At 37.0% G+C, this 24630-nt stretch overlaps 1 protein-coding gene across 1 annotated transcript in view; it reads left to right on the forward strand.

Annotated features, from left to right (window-relative positions):
* Positions 1–24630, forward strand: part of pcxb (pyruvate carboxylase b) — a 203665-nt gene that overhangs the window by 72418 nt on the left and 106617 nt on the right. The window lies entirely within an intron of this gene.

Here is a 24630-nt window from a genome sequence, read left to right on the forward strand (position 1 = left end):
TTTTGTATATTGTGTATTTTTTTAAATGTTTTTATGTATTTTTTTATTTTATTTTTATTCACTTAATGATGTTTTATTAAAAAAGTTTGAGAGGAGCGCATTCAGATAATTAACCTAATTAACACGAGAGGAGCGCAATCAGTTAATCAACCCAATTAATGATAAGAGGTATATATACAGCAGACTTACCTCTGTTCATTGGTAGTTTTTCAGCATCCCTCCTCCACCCCATCTCCTCACTTGTAGTCCTAACTATTCTTATCCGTCTCATCTTATTCCGTCTCTAGTGTGTTGAATAAACCGGAAATATGATCAAACACAATTTAATATATATATATATATATATATATATATATATATATATATTTTTTTTTTTAGATTTTTAACATATTAGCATTTTTTGGTCTAAATGCCAAACAGATTAAAAATACAAAATGACTGTTTTATTAGTTATCTAGGTTCTTTTCAGGTTTCCAACACAGTTAATGACTCATAGAACATTCAAGATGAGAAAACCCTTTATTAATTAAATATATAATATATTACACACACACATACATATGTGGTCTAATTGGAAAATAAGGCACAGGTCAGGACAGTCAGGTCAACAAAAATCATATTGTCAACAGGAAACCTCAAGATACTATCCAATTAAAACTCACAAACAAAGATAAACTCTGAGACACGCTAATTTCTTCTTCGCTTCTCTTTAGTTTACGTGTATGTGTGTAATTATGCTAAATTCTACATTTTTTGTAATTGTTCCCTTTTAAAATGGCACAAGCCCTTTAAAAATCATTTGCTCTTTGTTTTTCTTCTCTTGGCTCACTAATTACCGTTTTTTTTCTAAAAGCTTGGCACCAGGCTCTTGCCCTTTTCGTGACAGAGTACAGCTGAAGTGGCAGCATCCTAAACAGGATACAGAGAGCGAGAGGAAGGGAGGGAGGGGAGACCATGGTTATCAGCACCAACAGATGGGTAGTCCCTGCATTCATTGTTAGGAGATGGAGACCTCTTTCAGAAAAAGGAGACAGAGGCAGTCACACAGGAGTTGATGGGGGCAAGAAAAGGAAAAAAGAGAGTTATGAGTACTTGCAATCTCATATCATTATGCTGGTGCATGTGTGTTATGCACTGTGAAAGTGAGAATGCGTAATCCTTTTTTTTGTCGCTGTTGTTGTTTATAATGGATTATAATTTATTTGTGCAGTATGCCTATTTAGGTATGTGGTCTTCTTCATTGTCATTCCACATTCATGGACTTGTGTGAGTTTAATCTTTTGCGTGTGTGTGAGTGTTGGCCCCTGCAAAGTCCCATTTAGCCAGACTGCTGACAGTAGGCGTAAAGTCAGGTCCACATTGCATCTTATTCTGGCCAAGAACCGGGGGCGGGGGTGGGGGGTTGGATGGGGGGGCAGATGCCCCTCCATATTTATTGTAGTCGTGGAGTTTCCCCGATGTAAGCTCTGGGTATACTTCATTTTTCGCATTCCGCACCATCTCGCGCACAGATGAGTGAGCAAGCCTTTCAAAGTATATACTTCTTTGGCAGTGAGCGTGGAAAGATGCGTTCGGTGTATGTGCACTATCTAGTGAACTTTTCAAGTGCTGAAGTTACTTGCACATGAGCTGTTGTACGCACACCATCCATAAAAATTTGGCTGCACACGAGTATACTTCTCGATTCATGAAAATACTCATTTTTTTCACTATGGGCCTCAAGAGAAATATTAAGAAAATAAATTAGAATATGTGCCATTAATGCAGCGCTAGATGGCGGATGCTTGGTCAGTTTTTACTTTCACATTCTGTAGTGAATAATTGTCTGGCGTTTGAGACTTTTTTACTGGCATAACTCTCACGCAGAGTTTGCACATTGCTTGTGTGATATGGCTCGCCTTCATGGTTTAAAATGGAAATATTTTCAATATTACGACGATATTATCACCAGTTGCTCGCAAAATGATGGAAAATAATTCACATTTCATCGGTGTCATAATAAAATTAAGTAAATTATTAAATAAATGAGTAAATAAACAAGTAATAAGCAAACTTAAACTCGTTTGCTTAAAATTTCTGCGAATAATTTGCTGATGACTTGATTTTTTTCTTCCCCACCCCAACTCGAGAGTCAAATGTCGCCTATAAAACTGTTTTTATTACATAAATATATAGTCTGATGTGCTGCATGTTTCAGAGTGAAGCATGACACTGTATTCTTTTACACACGAGGAGCTCATCGTCCGGCGTATTCATATTTCCAAATTTGTAATGGAGTTGTTTGTATTTCAATAAATGAGAAGCTTTAAGGTCTTCCTGCGGTTTTCTGCCAAAATAAAAGCTCTATGTTTTAACGTTTGTAAGAAATTAAATATTAGTGTTGATGTTCTGTAAAATAATGAAGTAGTAGTAGTAAATAATAATTAGTAAATATTTTTTTTATATATAGTACAGTAGGGGGTGGTTCAGGTTTTCCTTCATTTTTTTCTTAGCTGATTACATTTCAGAAAAAAAAATAAAAATTTTGTTAATTTGCCTCGAATAAAACTAGTTAGGGTAACTAAAGTGCTTAAATCAGTTAATGGTCTAGCTATCATGAATTAACAATAAACAACAATGTTTAAATGCTGAACAAATACAGCATTTATTAATCTAGGTTACTGTTTATTTCTACATACACTAAAACATTTTTAATATTTCAAGTTGTATGAATTAACATTTATGAACAAACATGAATTGACAATGAACAATAATTTATTTAACCCTCTGGTCCTCTTCGTTCAAAAATGACAGAAAACTTTTACGTTTTGAATTTTAATTTTTTTTTACTTAATCAGAATGGGATGAAACTTGGTGACTTTTGTTGCATTAGCTATGTGAATACATAAAAAAATCATGGACTTGATTCGGATATGTTAAATAAAAAACACTTGGCTCCTTCGCGGTCAAAAATGACCGCCATAGGAAATGAATTGGAAATATGTCAGAATACCAAAACTCAGAGAAACTTTTGGTACAAACTACAAATAAGCCACTGTGCAGAAAAAAGTGCACAGCAATGAAGGGGGGACACTCTAAAATGTCAAGAGTGCAAAATAGACAATGACTATACATGAATGACAGAAACAAGACATTTACATGCATTCTTAAAATAACTCTAAATACAGTACAATGAGAAACACAGATAGCAGCTTTATAGCCAGCCAGTATTACTGTTTACAAAAGCTAGTATCCTGGCTCTGGCTCTGACTCTGCGTCATGCTCCAATCCTGTCATGATGTTCTATTTCATCATCACATAATTCTTTAATAATCTTTAGTAACTCTGTATATCTCTGTGGGTCAGCCTCCATTAGTGTTCAGATTTGGGTGTTGCAGTATATAGTTTATGATACTAATGCATTAGCTTAATGTTAACACTTTACATTTAAGGGTTTTATTTGTTATCTATTTATCTTCTTACAAAATTTACTGGTGGACTGATAGAACAACCTGTTTGCATTTTACTCTCAGAAGTTGCGCAGACCAGCTAATTAGATTAAAGCTTGCCAGATTGAGAATGTGCATTCCAGTTTCATCACATGGCCAGTGAACAAGCTGTGGGTGCTGTGGGCAGAGTAAACTGCATAGATTCAAGGTCAAGTGTGATATTAAAGCTAATTATAATGCATTTGAGAAGGAGCTCAGTTGACATTTTCTCAACAAGGACAAGGTGCTTCCCATATGTATGTCTGTCATGTGCACATCAAGTCTCCCATGTCTAGTAACCTAGCAACAACTTGACACTTGTCTGAGCAAAAACAAGTGACGGTCAAAAAAACCCCGCCTGTGACGGGTATGAACGTCTTCATGCAGAGCCTTTCTCTGCACAGCTGCCTCTGCGGAGTACACTGCGGACAGCTGGGACATCTGCTTCTCTCTTATCTCATCAGAGTGAATGGTGCGGACGGTGAGAATGCAGAGAGCGATAGCATCACGGACCGGATTTACTGTGTGCTTCTGGATTCTGTATGTAATAGAAAGAAATGAAGACAACAAATGGACAATGCAGGTAGAGGAGCCAGAGAATGAGAACGAGAGCCACTGAGAGATGAGATAGAGAGACAGACAGGAGAGGTGGCTCAAAGGACATTTTGTGAATGCGTAGAGAGGGAGCGAGAGGCTGACAGATGAAAAAAGGCTCTCCATCATCCTGCTCTCTGTTATTAATCATCGTGTTTGCTCAGAAATGACATGCCAGTCTTGATACACCACTTGCTGTTTGTTTATTGCGTGTTGCCATAGCGCCTGGTTAATCACACTTAGCAGCACAGCACAATATTGTTAATCACTAGTGAACAGGCGTATGTGTATGCGGGTCACTGCTCAGGCCATCCTCGACTTTGGAACAGAGAGAAAGCTCTTTCTAATGTCCTGTTTCAACCCAGGCTCATTGGAAATATGTGCCTGTGAGGACATTTCTTCAGAATGATATCACATTGCTTCTTGCACATTTCGCGACACTTTTAAAGTGGAATGTCCAGTGAGTGGTGCTAAAAGCATGTTCAGTTTTATCTGAAACAGATGAACGTGAATCAATGTTTCATTACGTTGGTTGTACATATTGTGGCATAATGTCCAGTGGGTGGCGCTAAAAGGTTAATGCTCTATTGCTGTGGGTCCCAAACTTTTTAGAATTGCGTATCCCCTAGGGCAGGGGCATCCAAACTCGGTCCTGGAGGGCCACTGTCCTGCAGAGTTTAGCTCCAACCAGCTCCAAAACACCTGCCTGTAAGTTTCTATATGCCTAGATCTTGATTAGCTGGTTCAGGTGTGTTTAAAATTAATTGGGGTTGGAGCTAAACTCTGCAGGACAGCGGCCCTCCAGGATCGAGTTTGGACACCCCTGTCCTAGGGCATTTAACATCCTTCTGAGTACCCCCTCTCTTTCACTTAGACTGCAGTCATACCTTTTCCATTAAGGGACAATGTTTGCCCCTTACTTTGATTTTCAGGTGCTTTTTTTTTTTTTTTTTACCTTTATAACGGCAAAGTTTATACTAAATCAGTAATTTCAATCAAATTATCAACAAAAGCCATATTTGCACTGCAGTGGTACAATCTGCATCTAGATGTATTTACACAGTGTTTAATGCTAATCAGAGGTGGCATGTGCTGTGCCACTATTATGGACTCTTATTTTGAAATTCTGTTTTGTTTCCCTTAGTTCCTGTATCCCTGCTTTGTTTAGTTTTGGTTTTCTTTGTTTCTGTTTATGTCCTCGTTTGTTCCTATGGTTACATATTATCTGCACTTGTCTGTCTTAATGTTCGGCTTGTATTTACACTTCCTGTTATTTTTAGTCCCTTGTTGGTTCTCGTTTCAGTTTGTGTTTATGGTTTATGTTGTTGGCTTTTTGTTCTGCTACTTATCCTCTACGATCTCCTGAGTTACGGATTTACAAAAAAAGACTATTTTGTTTGATACTCTTTTGTTTTTGTGCATTCTGCAAGCCAACCCATTACAGTGTTACTAAAATTACAATGACATAAATAATGTTATGAGATAATGTTTTAAATTAAACATGTTCAAGAGAGAAATATGAAATGATGGTAAAAACGAAGTGATAAACTAAAACCACCAGTAGGTGGCGGCAAATCACTGTCTTAATGAGTGAGTCATTGAGTCCATTCATTCATTCATTCATTCAGTAACGAAGCAAGTGTCTGTATTTATGAATGGGTCATTAAATCATTGACTCTACCGATTCGATCAAAGCCGCAGATTTGTTTACTGATGAAACACCTCTGTGTGTTGCTTGGAGACGGTGAACACTTCAGCTGTGGCTTTCATTGGAACTATTATTTTGTTGCAAAATAGAGCAAACAATACTGACCACAATGCAGTGTTAAAAATGTCACTTAAAGCTGCAGTCTGTAAGTTTTGCCTCTTTGTCGCCATCTCTGTTTAAAACCTGCAATTGCAGTTATTTGCAGAATTATCATCTTTACGTGGGTTGTACATTGGCACGGCTCCTCATCGCGGATGAATCTAATATTTACTGTCATTCACCACATCGGTGTGGATACTGTGCTTCGGATTCACGGATCCACATGCCATATAGCCTATTAGCTGGGACTCCTTCTTTATGTAAACAGACATGACATAATGACGCAAAGACGAACAGCTGAATGCTCCAATTTCCCACGGAAAGCCACCAGTACCACCCGAATTAGAAAATATTATTACAAGCCTGCCATTGTGAATCGGGCTAAGGTAAGGAAATACTTTTAAGCACTGGCTGGTTATGTACTTGCTCAAAAATTGATTTTGAATAATTTTTAACCAAAAAAAGTTATGGACTGCAGCTTTAATATTACCTTTTTGTTTGGCACTAGTAAGGTCATGGATTCAACACCCAGGGAATTTCAGGGTTGATGAAATTTTTGCTCATTTTATTGCCCAGATCTATTAATTTATAAAAAAAAAAAAAAAAAAAATACATTGAGAATGCAGATGCACACAATGACTTAAATGCTCATCTTCTATGAGGAATTGACCTTGTATGAATTAGCAAGTTTGGTTTTAGTTTGAAAAGTGTCATATGGTAACCCGCACCACACCAAAATTTTATATTATTTTGTTTAATTTCAATTAATTTTATTTAATTTTATTGACCCATTATCCTTTATTGGTAGTCACAATAGATGATAATCACAAATGGCCAAATATTCCCCCATTTGTGACTCTAGCTGTTGTTGTAAACTTCCAATTTTCCAAAGTACTTTAAACATGATTTTAATGGCAGGATAAATTGAAAAATAATTTTGCAAATTATATTTTATCTTTCACATCCCAAATCTTTGTAAAATGTTTGAAAAACCGTATTTGTTCTGGTTTCAGAGTTCAGTAACATCAAAGTCATTCAAAAACATGAAATCTCTGCTGATTTTGTTTTTCCAAAAACAGATGCAGCTGTAACCTAAACATTTTGTGTGTACAGATTTTAACATATTTAAATGTACAGTGGTGTGCCTTAAGTTAAGTTGCTGCTGTCTTTATTCTCTCTCTGTATTGATTTCTTACTTACTCCAAAAATCTTACTGACCCCAAACTTTTGAATGGCAGTGTATATATTTTATGTTTATGTTTTTGGCAGACACTTTTATCCAAAGTGACTTACATTGTATTTGAGGTATATAGTTTATGAGTTTATGAAAGTGTGAGGGTAAAGGATGATGAAAAAGAGAATTGTAAATCTCAGTGAAAGAATTGCCACTCATTGTACAAGTGGTTGCAAAGACAATAACAAGTACAGACAGCAGGTGAGGAGAAGAGACAAGCCAAATGCCCAGAGTAAAACCTTCTGAAATGAAAGAGAGAAATCTTGGAACAACAACACAGAAAGTTAAAGTAATTCAGTCAGCTTTAAAGTTTCATCATACTCTGAGGGGAGACAGAAAATTGACAGTGAAGGAAGGAGAGAGAGAGAGAGAGAGAGAGAGGTTTTAAGTCTTGAAAGCTGAAAAATCATAAATGATGTTTTAGGTTATATAGATGAGGGTTTAATAAATAAGGTTAAAAAGCAGAACATATCAGTAAATAATGTTCTATTTTTAAATCAGCCAACGCAAACAGCACAAATGCATTTTAAAGTCCCCCTGTAGTCAATAATTGTATCCCTTAAAACTCATCTTTAATCACCAGAATGACATATTAACATATTAACATGACATTAAACTTTTTTTTCCTGTGAAAAAAATTTCTTCATGCCTTAAAATAGCTTGAATGTAACTCTATACCCTTGCCTCATTTAATATATGCGGATCAATGAATATGCAAATTAGCCCCGCCCTCACTCGCTCATGTCAGCTCAGGAGATCCAGTCGGTCAACTTACTGAGGTAAACACAGCACAATAGTTTGCTCTTTACAACATTGGACACATAACGGTAATTTATATGATTAGCCTTTTGCTTGACTATGTTATCAAACAGCTAATAATGTGTTGCTAATGCTGCACAAACCATGTTCCCATTCACCATGTCAGAGTCAGACAGCTGCCTTCTAATCAGTATCCAATCACTTTGAACAACTCAGAACGTCAGTGGAGAAAGGCATATAGTTCATCATAACATCGTAATATACTGCCTGGCTTCTCTTGAGACTCCCCTGCTAGTTCGCTGTTAATGATATGGTAAAGCCCGCCGGCACATTGACGTGATTGGTTACAAGGTAGTTTGTGACATCACAGACACCAGAGATTTCAAACAGTGGGTTTTCAAACCGTGGGTCTTTTTCTCACTGCAGTTTTAAAGAGAAAATACTCAGCAATGGTGTTGACATATGAATTTGCACATGGTTTGTCTTAAAGCATATTAAACACACCACATAGACATATACACAACATTTAAAAACTTGAAACATTAATTAATTTAAATGCATTAATTAATTAATTTAACCACAACCACATTTAAACCACAGTATAAAATTGAACCACAAGACATATTATTCTGTCAGTTTGTGCGTTTCCTGGGACTCCACCAGTAGAGCTACAGGGAAAATCGCAGTAGGTATAAAACAAAATACTTGTATTGTAATAGTTATACAATATTAAAAATGTTTCATTATCTACTCACCCTCAGGCTGCTTCTTTCTGTGTAACTCATGCTCTGTTTTGCACGTTTTTTGAAGTCTTTACAATAACTGTAAGAAACAGACTTTATTAGTTGTCATTAACCCTTTGTCTCACTGTGACAGAACTAGTGATCATTTCAACTGGAAATTGCAGCAAGAAAAGCAGCAAGAAATGTTTAAACTCGCAAACTAGGAGGAAATCTTGAATGCATTGATTTACCTTTTTGTTAGGGGCCAAGCACTGAAGGTGCGTAGGCACCTATTGTATCCATTACTTTTCTTCCTTTTCTTCTTCCTCCTCTTCCTTCTCTTCCTCTTCCTCTACTTCCTCTTCGTCTGCTCTTGAGTCTATGGCAAAAAAGTTGTGAAATTTGGCACACTGATAGAGGACAGTCTGAACATTAACCACAGTGATTTTGAAGTCTCTAACTCAATCCTTCTATTTCACTTACATTTGTGCTAATAACTTTTGAACTGTAATGACTAGAAACAAAATTATTTTTTCCTCTGATTCGATTGCACCCTATGGCATCATTTTCAAAATTAGACCAAGATGGTTTGCCTGATTTTTACCAGATTTGATTCAGATCATCTTTATACCGTGCTGGCAAAAAGTTATTAAAAGCTTTCTGATAACCCCAACCGTTTTTGAATAACACGCAAATGAATCTGATGTAGCGTTCGTGAAAATAGACGTGTGGCTCCACAGCGCTTTAGCATATTCAGACCAAACTTGGTACATGTTATCACAAGCATGACCTGAGGCAACATGCAGTGTTTTGGCACAGTGCTACCTATTGGTGATGAGATATGAAAAGTGGCTATTTTTGCTTCTGAATGGTTATAACTTCTGAATCTCTTTATGATTTGGTACTGCATGCTGAGCCAAATAATAACCAATTTTCCTATATCGGCCATTCCGGCCATGACCCATTTTGAATTTTGTGGTAAAATGCTGCGTATTGTTATGAAACTCGGTATGGGTCATCGGCACCATGCCCTCAAGGAGCCTAAAAGGTTTTGGGCCAGCATCCCCTTGTCGTAAAAAAATCATTTACATGCTTATAACTTTGGATGTGGTTGACGTATTTTCATGGGAGTATTTTAATCTCCTTAGATTCCTAAATCCTTGCCGAGTTCAACGATGCCAAACATTCTACGTTTTGCCTTATGGCTTCTCCGCCATTGTGATTTATCTTTTAAACAACTTTCGCAAATATCTTCGAAATCGTTATTCTGATCGAGACGCAAGTACACCATAGGAAAACATAGCAAGTTGGCTATATGTCAAAATTTTGATTGCAAGTGCAAAGAATATGCAGTCAAAGTTGGATGTGAGTCATTTTTTTTATTTGCTCAAAAATATCAATGTCTATAACTGCTCAAGGAAATGAGATTTTTTCTATGTACACTTCTTAATTTGTAACGGCTCTTTGATGACACTGTCTGTGTTGATTTTCATGTGTAGGTCCAGATGGGCTCACGTTGAGCAGTATTTCTAAGCCCTGCCACGAGTCATTTAAAAAGGCCTTATAGAAGAAATTGCTGAGTTGTGGTGGTGAACATAATTAGAGCAAAAGGAGCAGGACAAGAATGAGTGATGAAGGAAGTGAATGAGGAAACAAGACAGAAAAGACAGAAAGAGAAGCCATGATGAGGTCATGCAGGGTATGCGGCGTGTCTCAGAAAACGAGTGATCAGTCCACGAGGTTGGATCAAAGGTTTCTCTCCTCGTTAAAAAGGCCCCGACTGACAAAGGCACGTTAATTATTCATTGGAATCAAAAGCGGCGACCATGAATGCCACTGATTTGCCTGCTGTGTTAGAATGCAGAGTCCAATTTATTATAGTCATGACGCATGTATTAGAAAAACACCAACACAGACTCATGCAATTAAGTATGCTTTTACACTGTACACAGTAGAGCACTTGAGTGTAGTTATAGGCCAAAGGGCCTAGTGTGAGTTACAGCTTAATCTTCTATACATAGGGTGATTAACTGTGTTTGGTGGCTTGGGAAATGTAGGGGATAAGGGAGGACAAGAGAGAAAAAGAGAGTGGATGGCAAGACTGGAGAGTTAGTGTAACTACATAGTGTTTTTTAATCACTGTGATTGTACTGATGTTTTTTATTGCTGAATGCTCTAACTAAGGTTATTCAATAGTAGTTAACGAACATTAACAATAACTAACAGTTAACTACTGTAAAGTCTTCTATTTTAAGAATTAAATTCAAATAAGTAAAAATATTATGTATTCTGTCATTTAACATACATTAATCTGAATGCAAATACCATTTTAAAGATGGACTCAGTAGAATTTCAAAAACACTGTTTGGAAGTTAGATGGGCCGACACCAACAGCAAACGTCTAACCAATCAGCATTAGGGGGCGTATGACGGTCGAGGAGAGAGAACGAGCAAGAGGGAGATTTGAAAATAAGAAGAAGAAAAAAAACTGCAGAGCGAGAGATGGGACACAATACAAAAGCTCAAAAGAATATCACTGGAATGAAGGTTTATGACTGTGCAAGCACTTTAGGACCCGCGTTTATATTAGAAAAGCTTTCCAGCGCTGGAGAGAGCTAAGCAGGAAGGCCTGAAAACAAACGCGGAGGCTGCTTTGATTCCACTTCACATGTGAGTAACACGGTTTTGATTGTCTGGAGCTGCTGTGCTGTTGGTGACTAACAACAAACACTTTGTATTTACTCTTGTGTACCGTTCGTTCATCAACTGCGCTTTATTTTCCGTAAAGTATTTTGTTGTGCGTCAGCTGTGATAAACAGACACCCACTCTCGTATTGCGTGTGTTTGTTTGGGTTGATTTCAAATATCAACAATGTCCAACAGCGTTTTTCATAATCTACTGATCCCACCTTTAATTCAGTATTTGTACTCAAAGACTTACAACTTCTACTGTTACAACCATCCCTTGTCTGCACTATCCCTGGCCACGTTCACACAGCAGCAGAATACGGCTGTCAGTCCTGTATTCGAATGCTTAATATAGTTACACACATAATTCTGTTTCAGAGTGACAACCACATTCTATAACCGAATACACACCCATAAATTTTCAGGACTCACAACTGCATTTTTGCTGAACCCCTGCTGTGTGAACAGAACTGTACTGGGCAACTAGTTGTTAGCCACATCAAACAGTGCAAGAGAGACTAGCATATATTGCACGTTTTCATATGTGGTTTTGGAACTTAAAGAGTTGTAGATGTGTGTCATTTGCATATTTTAGATCACTGTCTTCCACTAGAGCTGTTTCGGTCAGCGTTGTGGTCTGCATGTGACTCAAATGCTCAGCCCTCATTCAGATATTCCGATATAAAAGCTGCTGTCTGTTAATAAATATCTGACAGATGTACACACGCATCGAGTAGACTTTTTCCGTTTTAAATGGGATAAGACTTTACAGTGTTTTTACATCTTTAATATTACTTTAGACACTGTCACTTTGGTTACAGGAAACCCAAACATTGAGAGTGTAAACAGAGCCTATGTAAGCTTAGATAAATTATATAATGAAATTAATCTCTTTTCCCTACACTTGACTCACAGGAGCTTCATTGTCTTCACTCCTATTGGTAGGGGCCACTTTTTTTGCATGAAGTGACTATTTCTCAACCATCTCATCATTGGACATGCCCAAATCACAGTCGCTGTCACTCATGTTGCTGGAAATTGCCAACTCTAACGGAAAATGAAAGACTTCCGGTAGCTTTGTCACTTAAAATCCCTGCCTGTGTGGATGTCCCTTAATAGAGTCTTTTGAAAGTAGGTAGGAAAGTGGAAGAGGAGAGAGAGAGGGAAGGGAAAGGAAAGGATGGCAAAGATGAGGTGAAAAGGATAATACGAAGGATTTAGAAGGATAAAAAATGTACCTGAAGAGGCGGTGTAGAAAAGGTTGAAAGTTGAAAATGGAGCAGGAGGGCAAGAGCGAGCTATCAGTAGTAGAGAGATCTAATGAATGTCTAAAAAGAAGAGAGAGACCCTTGACTTCATCCCTCTCTTCCTCTCTCGCTCTGTCATGTATTTTTAACTGCTTGGGGGCATTTGTAGCAGTGGTTCAACTTGTCAAGCCTGTAAAGTACTTAAACTTTGACTGCATTGGATGGAAGAGACAGAGGAGGAACAAGAGAAAAGAGAGAAGCAAAGAGATGGAGAGAAGAGGAGGTTATGGTAATAGAGATGCTCGCATGGAGTGAGAGATATAAAGGAAGGCTGGGGTGGGAGAGGAGGGATGGAGGGAGTAGCGGAGGTGTAGTGACCTAGTTTAGAAACAGAGGGATGGTGTGTTTAATGGGAAAAAGACGAAGAGACGCAGGGAGGGGTGCTTTGGCAGGCTGCCATGTTGGATTGTCTGGTTTCCGTGGAGACAGAGCATGAGAAGAGCACACTCGTCCGAAGAGATGTGCACACGCTCGTCTTCAGGCTTACTCATACACTCACACCTCGACTTTCCCTTGCTCTCTCTCTCAATCCAATTTATTCAAGAATGCCATATCAGCATGAACCCTAAAATCCCATGATTTCAAATACCACAGTCGTTTAGTGCTTAACAGTCACGTTTATTAAAATAAAGTAGGCTTTGGTTTTGTCTCATTTACATAATAATAATCTAGGGAGATAAACTAGATAAAAGATTGAACAGTGCTTTTTTGTTGTTCTTTTGTTGCTGTTGGCAAAAATCTTTGAATATTGCTGTCGAAATAACCTGATTCTTTCGCATTTGCATTTTTAACAACTGCAAAAGTTCTGAATGTAAATGTTCGAAAGTTGTGGTTCTGAAGGGACGTGTAGCCTCAAAACGGCATCCATGTACTAAAAAATAACCACATGGTTAGGGCTTCATTTAAATTAGCTCATTCAGAACCGGTATTAAACATCACCTTTTTCTAAATGTCACGTTTGTGCTAAGATCGTGGATAATGGTTAGTCTTGGTTGGTACTTGAAGAAATGCACATATTGTCAGGGTTCTGTCACTTCGGTCTGTTTATTATTGGTTTGGTGACAGAGCTTATGTCTTGTAGAGGCTGTGTGCTCTCTTGTTTTCATGCTTTGTGTGGACATGCAGTCTGTGAGTGCTCTTATTGGCTGCGTGTTCATGTCATGTTTTGTTTGAGCACATGGCTTGTGTTCACTGGCTATGTGTTCTTGTTTTTGTCATGTTTGGTGTGAGTACATGGCTGGTCATGTTTGTTTCTATGTGCTATGTGCTCTCCTGTCTATTGTCTTAACCCCGTCCCCCTCGTTACCTGATTATTGGTTCAGTTGCCCCACCTGCTCTCCCTCGTTACCCTCCTTGTGTGCTCTCCTATTTATTCTCCTTGTGTGTTCTGTCCTATGCCAGTTCATTGTCACCTATCACAGTGTTCCTGTTGTGTCCTGCCCCTTGCCTTGTCGTGCCTTGTTCTGCTCTGCACAGTCGGTGTGTTTTGGATTCAGAGTTTTCCCCTACGGGGTAGTTTTTGTTTGTTTTTGTTTCATTTTATATTTAAATAAGCCCATTGCTCTGCACCTGAGTCCTCGCCTTGCCTCATTCCTTCCTGAAACCTGACAAATATTTGACAAATGTAGGCCTATATACATTCAATGTACAGTTGTTAGAGGGTGATCTAGTCAGTGTTAGGTGTTCAATTTTTTTTTTTTTTTTTTTTTTCACCAATTCCGAATATGTACACTTTAAAGAGGATCTAATTATGTCCCTTTTCACAATATGTAATATAAGTCTCTGATGTCCCCAGAATGTGTCTGTGAAGTTTCAGCTCAAAATACCCCACAGATCATTTATTATAGCTTGTCAAATTTGCTCCTTTTTGGGTGTGAGCAAAAACACGCCATTTTTGTGTGTCCCTTTAAATGCAAATGAGACGCTGCTCCCACATCCCTTTCCAGAAGAGGGCGGAGCTTTAACAGCTCGCACTTCGGATACTCAACAATAACAAAACTGGAGCATTTCATGCAGCCAAAATGTCAGAAATTGTCAGTAGCGGTGTTCAGCCTTACATTGTTCAAGCTGGAGTCGGACACTGATGGAGAGACTCAGGAAGAAGTTACAACTTTTAGAATGCAGCTGGACGTTTCTGAATGGTTAGTGGATAAATGTATGTAGTTGTTGTGGATTTAAGTTGATTCAACTCATTGACTATCAGGTGCCACCCTGTTAATCCTTTGTGCAAATCCAGCATTGAACTGACCCTCGTTTGTGAAGCAGTCTGGCGTAAAATGATTTGCGCAAATATATAACACATTACCAACATGTATTTAGATTTAAAAATGTTAAATACACATACAAAATGTCTAGGTTCCAACTGCATCTGTCTGGAAAAAATAAATTAAAAAAAAAAAAAAAAAAAAAAAAAAAAAACAGCAGCAGTTGATTTGATTTATTCTTATTCTTATTTCCAAAGCTTATTAATTTATGTTTATTTCCAAAGCTTATTGGCACAATGAATGCACATTATAAAAAGAATCTACCATTCTTTTATTTCCATATAACTTCTAACTTTTTGGACGAGAGACACTAGAACACTGAAACTGGAATAGAAAATAAAGTTTTTGCTCAAAATAAACCAAAATAAAAAATATTTCATTTTTAATCCCTTTATTTGATAGATTCCCCAACTCCCCATACCTTGTGTTTACAGTCCTGTGGAAGTCACCCCCACTCCCCATCTCGTAGTAGAATAAGGGCGCCCACTCCAACAAGGTTAACTGACCCACACTGTGACATGATATCACTGACATTAGGGCTGCCACTAACGACTATTTTTATATCAATTAATCTATCGACTAATTTATCTATTAATCTAAACGATTAATTTTCCACCAAAAATTAACAGTTTTTCTTAAGAACATTTTATATGTTGTTACGGAGAGGCAGAAGCTGATCGGTTGGTTCTTGTTGTCACATCATGACCTGCATTCTTAAAAGTTCAGATGTTGAGATGATCTCACCGCGGCATAGGCGCGCCTGGAAAAAACAAGCGCATTGCACTGCATGCGCGTCGCTTCTATTATGAGCGCGCTTGCTGCGCGCCTACATTTGAAATAACAAACTTGCGCATGCAAAAGATGCGATATGTGAACGGCCCCTTTAGCAGGTTAAAGGACAGCGGATTTTAAACGTTCTGCATACAAAGGCTGAGTTAATTTAATGGACAAAAACACTTACGGTGGCTGTGGTTTTGCCTTTTCTGGCGCCCCATCATCCAGAATAGCCCCTATATGATTCCTCTTCAGATGTTCATGCATCGCGCTTGTGCTGCTGTGGTATGCCAACGAAACCAGAGTGTACAAACGGTTGTTATTTTAGTCAAAGCGTGAAAACGAAATTTAAAAGGTAAAATAATATAAAATGATCAGTCGATTAAAAATATTGACGTCGACTAATTATCAGCGTCGACGCAGTCGATTATATCGACCAATCGCGACAGGCCTAATTGACATGACATGCAAATGAGCAATAGAACAATAAAAACAACAACAATGCACAAATGACCATTTCACTTTTTTGAGCCCCATAGCAAGATGCCCATGTCGCCCATGCCTAAATCTACCACTGAATTTGAAAACTGTGACAATCAGTTTTGGAGTGGCAACTGGGATGGCAGAGCTCTTTTTTTTTTTTTTGTGGACACTACTGGAAGGAGCCTAATAGCTTCATAGGAGTGTATTTCATAGAATTTGTTCTATTCAAATGGATCAATTCTTTATCTCCCGATGGCCAATGGGATGGGAACTTCTGAGAGCTTGCAGTCATTTATAAAACAGGGGTGGGGTTTAAACAGACTAAATAAATGGAGAAGTCTGTCATTTTCACCGGAAGGTCGATTTCTTACGTTTTGATTAAAAAGCACAAGCTCAAATTAAAAGAAGAAACCAGCATTGATAAATCTTTCAGATTTAGATCAAAAACACGTAGAAAATAGATTGAAATGAATTTCCATTTCATTTAGATTACTTTTCATGTTATTCGCTTCTAAACACATTTATTCAGCTCCATTTAACTGTTTTTTTTCTTCATATAAGTGCCTTCATTACCAAATCAGCTAATTCTACAGTTTTATTTAGTGTAGTGTTATTCAGCTGTAGAATTTGGTTCCGCTGAAGCTTGAGTGATTCACACGCACACATAACGGCTCATGCCCATGCTCGCAGACATCACACATATGATTGCAGAATTACTTCCTTAGGGCTGAGAGGTTTCAGACATGCATGATTAGATCCCCGAGGTGCCCATCTGCATGACCGTGTAAATTACACTGCCTATTTTCCAATTGCATCCAAAGTGTGCATGTACAGGTTTGCATCATAATTTTGTGATATCTCTCTCTACCATATTCATTTATTTTTACCTGTCTGTGCAAGCTTGAGAGCAACTTTGATGTAATGTATCTATTTAACAGTACTCGTTTCCATCTTGAATGCAATTGAAGGCTTGAGAGAGATTACCGTATTGATGATGCAATTGAAGATCAAGGCAATTTTCCCCTCTGTTCAAGAGCCACTTACAAGTAGCATTTTCTGGCAAACACAGCATGCATACATGGTATTTGAACCCATACAACAAATAGAACAGGAATGTGCCTCTAATTATTCTCTCTCTTTTTCTTTCTTTTCTTATTTTCTTATTGTTATATTAGAATAATCCATGATGGCGGCCTTTTGCAATCCCCTGTGGTGCACGATTACAGTATATTCTGAAGGAAAGGAAGAGAGCAGGAGTGCTTAAGTGAATCATTAGGCAGCACCATTAGAGTGCGTTGAGAGCCTCTTTTTTATGCATGTGACCCTAATTAAAGGAGCGGATGGGAGTATATGTAATATTTTTTTTCAAAGATCCTTCCTCCTTCCATTAGTACTGTTTTCTCCTATTAGCTCGTCAAGACACACACCCTTTATATGGTTTTAGTTAAATGCCAGATGTAATTATGATCTATTTTCTTTTTCTTTTCTTTCCTTTTTTTTGTTTTGTTTTGTTTCCTTTTTTGGGGGGAGTTTTGATCTTCTGGAAGTGTCACCCTTTCTAGAGGTTCACACAGTGTTGCTGCTGGACCCCTGATGTGTTTGTTCTGATGTTTATCTTCATTATTTTTCTGCTTTAAATTAGTTTGGGCCCCAGAGACCATAAATCAGAGCACCCACACTTGATTGGATCATCCCAAATCCATACCAAAAGCATGAAGAATAATTTTCACACATGAATTGGACCTCTTAATGGAAATAACATCACAACATTTATTTCCATCAAGAGGTGCATACTTTTTTGGTCAAGATCTTGTATTGACAATGCAAGAAGTCAAGCACTCTACAAAGCCTTCTCCAGCACATCCCAAAGACTTTCAATGAATTTAAGGTTTGGACTCAGAGGTTCCAGTTCATGTATAAAAAAAATTATTCTTCATGCTCCCTCCCAACCATTCTTTTACAATTTGAGCCTTATGAATCTTGACATTGTCATCCTGGAATATGGCCATGATACGTGTTCCTACATGGTTGTTTAAGAAATTAAAACTTACACACTCACTCAGGGTTAGGGTTAAAAGAACCATTGTCAAACATACAGAATAACATGCTAGAAACATAATAATCACAGTAATAATAATCCAATCAAAGACTTTTAAGCATTTGCCTATTTAAATCCAAACAGCGACTTTTTTATCAGCCAGGCAGTGTGTGTGTGTGTGTGTGTGTGTGTGTGTGTGTGTGTGTGTGTGTGTGTGTGTGTGTGTGTATAGTTCATTTGCAAAAACCGATAAACGCCACTTTTAAAAAAAATGTCCGTTATTCTCCACATATAGCATGTTCTGAACCATAAATCGATATTGTCCACTGTCAGGCATCGCAAGCTCCCATTTTACAGCAGAAACCGACAAATGATTTTGTTGTTTGTGTACAGAAACCATTTTAGCGAATCAGCGCGCAGTATTCAGGTCAGGTGACAAGGCTTCTAGTCACTTCCAAAAGACGCGCTAGCAGAGGGGAGTTTCATCAAAGCTGACTAAAAGTGATCGAGGATTTGTAATTTCGACTCCTGCAAGTCCTTGTACACCATACACGTCTTACACGCTGAACCCTTGGTTGTCCTTTTGCGTTTGTGTGTGTGTGTGTGTGTGTGCCGATCTGTTAGTGTGTGTGTGTTTGTGTGCACGTGTGTTTGAGTGTATTTTAAATGCAGTTACAAAGCAATTACTTGGAACTCTGAAACATGAAATGTGGAGTTATCTGCTTTTGCCAAAAAACAACTGTTGGAGTTATCTGCTTTTGCTAAGAAACAAACTTTTGATATATATATATATATATATATATATATATAAAACATACTTTCAATGAACTTTAATTTTGTAAGTTACCTGTATTTTTTAGAGTTATTATTACTTAATCAAAACAAAACAACTGCAGTTTGATTGATATTACTTGGAATGCACAATAAAAAACATGATTAGTGAGAATTATTAAAAACGGAGTTATCTGTTTTTGCAAATGAACTCTTATGTATACATATCTTCTGGAAAACTTGAATGTTTTTAACTCCTTTCAGATATTTTAGACAATTTGCTTGACCACTGTCTAAAAAGAACGATAACAGAATGCACATTGACACAATCTGTTAAGCCTGATTTTCATAGATTTACAGGGATAGGGACCACTATTTGAGAAAATCCACAAAACAACTGTGATGAAAGGAATTGGCATTTAACAGCACAGCACCTGTATTCACAACATCAACAGTATCTGTTCTTTAAAATCCACAATGACTACTGTGGTAATATTGTCCCCTTTTCTCTTCTGCATGGGTTTCCTGATGATTGCTGCTTACGGCTTATATTTTTTAAATTGGAATTGCTTGAACAAGCTTTTCAATTAGTGCGTATGTGTGTAGGCATAATTGTGTCATTATCGTATTTTGGCTAACTTGCAGGTAGTGCAAAGGTAGAGTTTCTGTGCTGACACATTGAAAGAAAAATTTGTGCTAATTTGACATTTAACATTTCATCCAAGTGTATGTACTGGAGTTAGAAAGAAAATCAAGGCTGATATTTAGAAACTAGATTTTTAAATCTGAGTGGTGTGGTTCATGCAAAATGTTGTGTTCCAGCTACTGTGTTTTCTAGCATGGTACTTTGCGGTTGCTATGTTCCTGAGAATTGCTAGTTGGTTAACTAATAGCCAAAGTAATGAAAGGGCCCCTAACCGTAAATATGAATATAGTAAATACGAAATATAGTACAGTAGGTCAAAGTCCCATTTCAAACCTTTACACATACTAAATAGTTTTAGTAGTCAATTTCAGGGATCTAAGGGATAAGACCTTAATTTCACTTCTACCCTCAAAGAGATTATAGAGTTACATGCATGACTGTGGGCAAGAAACAGAATTTAGGAATTTAGAAATTAAAATGTTTGTGCTTTTAGAAAATTGTGTGTGTGTGTGTGTGTGTGTGTGTGTGTGTGTGTGTGTGTGCTTGTTTTCATGATTTATGAGGACACAAATTTGTATAATGACATGGGTATTACACTGGTATTACGACGTGTTTTATGAGGACATTTCATGGTTCCTCATATTTAAAATAGCTTTAAAAACATACTAAACAATGTTTTATTAAAAATGTAAAAATGCAGACAGTTTCCTGTGATGGGTAGGTTTAGGAGTAGGGGTAGTGTAGGGGGATACAATGTACAGTGTACAGTGTGTGTGTGTGTGTGTGTGTGTGTGTGTGTGTGTGTGTGTGTGTGTGTTTTTGTGACATATCAATGACATGGGTATGACATAAGTATTACAAGGAGAGGGTGACTTATGGGGGAGGACATTACCCCATGTCCCCATTTTTGAAAAGGCTTATAAATCATACAGAATGAGTTTTTTTGAGAAAGTAAAAATGTGCACAGTATAGGTATAGGGGTAGTGTAGGGCGATAGAAAATACAGTTTGTACAGTATAAAAACCACTACGCCTATGGAATGTCCCCACAATTCACAAAAACAAATGTGTGTGTGTGTGTGTGTGTGTGTGTGTGAGAGAGAGAGAGTGAGAGAGTGTGTGTTTGTCTGTGCTTGTGGGTGCTTTGTGAGAATTAAACCAGTAGAAGACAGTCAGAAAATTAGATTTGACATCCTCTGAGGACAGAGAGAAGAAAAGTTTCAACAGTGAAGAAATGACAGAAAATTTTAATGATGTAGAGGATTGTGAGAGGGGTGGAAGAGGGGAATGAAAAAAGAAAGAGGTGAAAACTGCTGGGTCGCTGTAATGTAATAATGAATGTAACAGGCTTCATGCAACTCATATGAAAGGTATGATTCTCTATGATGGTCAGTTTCCCTGCTCTCGTTGAGCTGCTTTTGATTATAAAGGAAGCGACCCTTGAGAAGCAGCTCCTGTGGATTTTAGACATCGCTAATTGGCTTAAGGGTGTCTGGGAAACTGGATCTTGGGTGATCAATACAGTTTAATCATTGAGCCTTTATAATATCCTGATTAATGTGTGATTGGAGATAGACCCCCTGCTTGTCTGCTCTCCTTTATTGATTTCATTTTGTGCTTCCATTTTCTACATAGAGAAAAAAGAGGTTTCCAGAGTTTGGCAGTTTGTGTGGAAAGCTCTTATAGGAGAATATTTGTGCATGACACATAAAGTCAAGACAGGTATTGAAAGGTATTTACTTGTTCTTGTTTGGCTGTTGTGACCCAACTTACTGTTTTTTCAGTATATCATGCCATGAATGCTGGTTTCTCGAGACACCAACATTTGGCTCCATTCAGTGGCGTCTTGCTGTTTTTCTGAATACAAATCTTCCATAAATAAAATAAAAACAGCAAATTTCCCCACACTTTATGATTGTAATCTTAGCATGTTTAGAGGTGTTTTTGACCTGCTCTTCCCTACAAAGACAAAACACAGTTTCAGTCACTACACATTTTGTCACAATTGAGTTATGGCTGAAATTGGGTCTCATAGACTGTGAAATATAGGTTTGCCTTGACAAAGCCTTTTATGCAGGGAGTAAAACGTGTGATAAGGGATGTCAAATCAATCAAAATTCAATTAAAAAAAAACCTTTAAAGCTATTTTGTTCTCATATTCAGTATTGCCATAGTTGGCCCATCTTGGCCACCTTCCTGCAGAGTTTAACCAACCATAATTAAACACACCTGAACCAGCTAATCAGGATCTCTAGAAACTTCTTGGCAGGTATTTGAGCTAAACATGGCAGGACAGTGGCCCTTCAGGAGAAAAATTGGACACCTCTGCATTAGTGTTTAGAATAATAGTGGTTTTCGTGCTTGTTGATTTTTGCTGACAATTCATTTTTGCCATATAAAGACTGAAACTGACTTTATTTTTGTGAAACGTCCCATCTTTTGTCCATCAATGATAAACAAGAACTCTTTGCACTTGTACAATTATCTTTGTGAGGACCAGTTTGAGTTTTAGACCAGTGGAATGTGGACAAAGTGAGTAAAGTGAGGACATTTTGGCCAGTCCTCACTCTCTGAGACCCCTTTAAAGGCTTGTTTCAGGGTCAAGACTTGGTTTTAGGGATAAAGATATAATTAGGTTAAGGGTAGGTTTAGGGTAAGGGAATGTCCTCATAAAGATAGATGTGTGTGTGTGTGTGTGTGTGTGTGTGTGTTTACCCACAACATATTCAGGAAATAAATTTGTAACCTGAAATATTTGTAAACCTGACAAAATCTCCCAAAAGGTCATTTGGGGGATGTCCTCATTTTTAAAAAGAGTATGAAATGTAAATAAAGGCTTTGTTTTGAATTTTTTTAATTGTAAAAATGCAGAAAGTTTTATGTTAGGGTTAGGTATTTATAACTAGCTCCATATAAAAACAATAGAAGTCCACATTTAGATTAGTTAAGTAAATGTTTGTGTTTTTAGCAAGACATCTGCGCCGGTGCTCTTCCAAAGGTTCATACTAGTGTTGAATAATTACACAAAAATGAGTGAAATAGTCTAATGTCAAATTAGATAAATGTGCTAATTGTGTTAAAAAAATAAACACTATTAAACAGAGTTAATGTAATACTTGTGTTAATGTTCATTTTGACAGACAGAGATAATTGAATCTTTCCATACATTAGAGCTTAACATACATTAACATAATTACCTATTATTTTTCCATCTAGTTTCCAGTGAAAACTGATACAAAAAAAATACAATTCAGACATGACTGTTAAAGTAAAAGCAGTGTTTTAATAACCATTCCTGTATTCTGTGACATTTCAGTTTTTGTGACATTTTTGTTTCTTGTTTTTTTTTTTTCACAAATGTTTGTCTGATACGAACACTTTATATGAGGAGAGAATGACCTCAGCAAGAACTAGCATAGTTGGTTATGTAATGAGATTATTTTGTACTAATATGTGCCACAGCAGGCTGATTGGGGCATAAATAATGCAGGCACGCCGAGACTCACAACGCTCTGCAAAGCACAGCGCATGGCACCAAAGAACATACCCTTGAAATTAAAAATGAAAACATTAAAGCTTTATTAAAGTGTTTCTGTAATTGAAGCTGAGGCAGTTTATATCCGGGTGTGTGGTAAGGCCGTAGAGCCTATTTCACAATTGACCAGACTCAATGATGACAACATGATACAGACTGAAACATGATACAAAATAACATTAATCATGTAATATTAATGTTATATTGTATCATGTTTATGGAAATAAAACTGACAAAAATATAGACCACATTTTATTGGTATTTTAAAAAATATCTTCTTGTGCATAGAAGCACTATGTTAAGCTGCACATAATCTTTTCACTGAAAAATCTTTCTAGTTGCTACATGTAAAATTCAAACATCTGTTTATTTGAAAATTATTATATCTAATCCACCTAGTCTTCAATAAAGAAAGTAAACACTACGTGAGCACCACTAAAGGAAGATGTAAGTGTCCGACTTGATGGCTCTGTTATCAACTCCTCCCATGACTGGAAGTGGCAAATCTTGCCGATCAGTAAGGCAAGGCATAGTCAAAGGTAAACACACCTTATAGATATAGCTGCTATGGGTCATACACTGAAGGTGTGGTTTAACTGAGGGAAAACAAATCCTGCTTACCACCAGACTGGCTTGATTATGACAGTTACCTGTGAGGTGAATGAAGAGAAAATTCCAATTGTTTTGGGTGTTTTCATAAATAAAACATACCTAAATATTATAGACTGCATTTATTACAAACAGAAATTTAGAAAAAAATAAAAAATATTGGGTTGTTGCTTTATTTGAAGCATAAAATATATATTTATTTCTCTATGTAACACACAAAATCTAACAGGAAGTATCTTGATTTCCTTTTTCAAACACAATCATTGTTTCTGTCCAACTACACATGGTTGATGTATTTCTTTTCTTTGGTACTGTGTAATACTGTATTCACAACCACAAATGCTAACAGTAAAAAAATAAATAGTTTGGTTTCATCTCTCTATTACTTTCAATCTTGTACAGAAATGTACATAAGGAGCTCATGAAAGAAGAGCTTTAGGTTTTGAATAACTGTGTATATATGATATATCCAAAAATAGAATATTATGGCAAAGGTGTTTGCAACATAAGACAAATAATTGCTTTTGAGATGTGTTTGTGATATTTTGAATGCAGTTCTTCATTTTGCAAGAAATGTGAGGCATTTTGCATTTTGTCTGTGCAATTCTTGGATTTGTGTGTAAAGTTTTGAAAAAAAAGCGGCAAAGTCTTGAAAATGTGTGTAAGCAGTTAAACTGTGTTCAAAGAATCCTAAAGAAAAATCATTAATTTTACAATGATTTGTGATGCATCATGTGTCACTGAAGACTAGAGTAACGTGGTCAGATTTGCCACCACGGGACTAAATTATTAAAATTTTAAAATATATTAAAATAATTTATTTTAAATTGTAATAATATTTCACAATATTAATGTTTTTACTAACTAATTTTACTAACTAACTAACTAATTGCTAATTTCTGATATAAATGCAGCCTTGGTGAGCATAAGAGA

Source organism: Ctenopharyngodon idella, chromosome 7 (assembly GCF_019924925.1).
Source record: "Ctenopharyngodon idella isolate HZGC_01 chromosome 7, HZGC01, whole genome shotgun sequence".
Taxonomy (NCBI): Eukaryota; Metazoa; Chordata; class Actinopteri; order Cypriniformes; family Xenocyprididae; genus Ctenopharyngodon; species Ctenopharyngodon idella.